This window comes from Olea europaea, chromosome 12 (genome assembly GCF_002742605.1).
Source record: "Olea europaea var. sylvestris chromosome 12, O_europaea_v1, whole genome shotgun sequence".
Classification (NCBI taxonomy): domain Eukaryota; kingdom Viridiplantae; phylum Streptophyta; class Magnoliopsida; order Lamiales; family Oleaceae; genus Olea; species Olea europaea.
The window spans coordinates 12,941,279-12,944,082 of NC_036248.1; positions in this window are offsets into that span (position 1 = coordinate 12,941,279).

Below are 2,804 nucleotides of genomic sequence, written 5' to 3' on the forward strand. Positions count from 1 at the left end.
AGATTCAGAAGATTATGGATCAGAATCTGAATAGAGAAATTGAAGAAATAGAAAATAATAACATAGAAATCCAAGAATATGAGGGAATAGAAGGTTATGGATTAAAAGTAACTTTTGATAATAATAAATTCAAGAAGATACAAAAGTTATCCTTAGATTTAAAGATAGGAAAATGGGAAATTCTAGATAGAATATGGAGGAGAGAAAGAATAGCAATAAATGAATACCATAAGATTGAAAAAACTATAGATGTTAGGACAACTCAGGGAACACATAAAATAAACCTTTTAACAAAAAGTACAGTATCAGAATTATTATCAAAAATAAGTAAAAAGCATAGTGAAAAGATCCAATATGTTTATTTAGCAGGAATACAAATAATGTTTAAATCCTTATTTAGAGAAGGAATAGATTCACCATTAACTGTAAGTTTACATGATGGAAGAATTATAAATTTGGAAGATGGTCATTTAGGAACTATAGAAGGAAATTTAGCATATCCAAAGTTAAGATTTACTTGTTACCCAAAATATTGTGTCTCATTGAAAGATAAAAACTTTAATGAAATTTTAGGATTACATTTCAAATTACATAGAAATGATATAATGGAACCAGGAGACCAAATTATGACTATGGAATATATGGCATTATATACATTTACTAATTCTAATTATGGGAATATTTATTCCAATAAACCATACATAGAAATTCATAAAGAATGTAAGGATATTAGTAAAATAATGGAACCAAACAAACAAATAAATCTTATTCCAAAAGAATTTGAATTTAATATAACTAAAAATAAGCCTGAAATAACAGAGTTAAAAGAAGAAGAAGATTATAAAATAACATTTCATAATAGAAGACTGATAAAGAAATCAAAAAGTCTTAAACTACCTAATAAAAAGGAATATATAGGAGAAACTAGTGGTATAAAAGAAATAAAACCTCGTAGCAATATTGGAAATATGAAAATAGAAGGAAAATATTTCAACGGTAGAAGGTATATAAAAGGACCAAATATATTGATAGATACAGGAGCTGGTGAATGTCATATGGCTGCAAATAAAAATGAAGGATTAATGACTTACAAGATAGAACCATATGAATACAGGAATTTTGATGGACAACTATATATTACAGAATTAAAGGCAAATGTACCAATAAAAATAGGTGGGATTGATCTTTTAGTACCATGTTATTTAGATAAAAGTATAGACATTGAACCTCATATATTATTAGGAATGAGTTTCTTAAATGGATTAGAAGATTATAGTATAAGAAGAGAAGGATTATATATAACTCATAAGGGACAAACTACATTATGTAGAATAGGAAGTTGATGAATAATCAAATTAGTTTTCCATTGGCAGTATATATACAAGTTACTATAGTAGAAACAAACATAACAACTTGTGCCTTAATTGATACAGGAAGTGATATAACAATTTTTAAAAATTTCTTAATAAAATCATGGAATAAAAATAGTAAAATAAAGATAACAGGAGTGACTGGAAAAAGTACTCAAATAATTGATAGTGCTGAAAAAGTTAATATAATACTTGGTAGTAAACAAGTTATAATAAATAAAGTATATAATTACAATAAGTTAGAATGTGATATACTATTAGGAAATGATTTTATCCAACAATTTCAATATTATAAACAAAATAATTACATGATAATGTTACAAACACCTTGTGCACATCTATTAAAAATACCAAGAGAATTTAGACCCTACAGAGTTCAGCCAGCCCAGCGTGGTGATAAATGGAAAAAAAGACCAATAGTACAAGATGAATTAAAAAATAAAAAACTATCATATAAAAAGATCTTAAAAACAGAAATAGAGATAAGTATGGGAAAAATCATAGAACAATTAGAAAAAATTTATGGAGAAAACCCATTATTATTTTGGAAACCATATCATCCTAAAACTAAAATAGAATTAACAGAAAATGTTATAATAAGAGTTAGACCAATGATGTATACCTTACAGGATATGCAAGAATTCAAAATTCAGATAAAAGAACTAATAGAACAAAAGCTAATTAGACCCAATAATGGACCTCATAGTAGTCCAGCTTTTATGGTTATGAAATATTCTGAGCAGGTTAGAGGAAAAGCTAGAATGGTAATAAACTATAAAGAATTAAATAAATATACTAAATTTGATGATTACTTTTTACCAAATAAAGAAGTCCTAATAAACCTTGCAAAAGGAAAACAATATTATTCCAAATTTGATTGTAAATCAGGATTTTGGCAAATAAAAATGGAAGAAGATAGTATACAATATACAGCTTTTAGTACACCTCAAGGAAAATATGAATGGTTAGTTATGCCATTTGATTTAAAAAAATGCACCACAAATATATCAAAGAAAAATGGAGAATATATTCAAAAAGTTTAGTGATTTTCTTATTGTTTATATTGATGACATACTAATATGCTCTAATAATAAAAAAGAACATAGGAATCATTTATTACAATTTATAAATGAATGCAAAAAGGAAGGAATTGTACTTTCTAAAAAGAAATTTATAATAGAGAAACAAGAAATAGATTTTTTAGGATTATCAATAGATAGAAAAAGAATAAAATTACAGACTCATATATCTAAAAAGATAGAAAGCTTTCCAGATGAATTAAAATCCAAAGAACAAATACAAAAATTTTTAGGATGTTTAAACTATGCTGAAGGATTTATTGAAAATCTCTCAAAAAAGAGACATAAGATACAAATCTTACTTAGGAAAACAAATACTAAAGGTTGGAATAAAGAACATACTGAAATTGTTAAA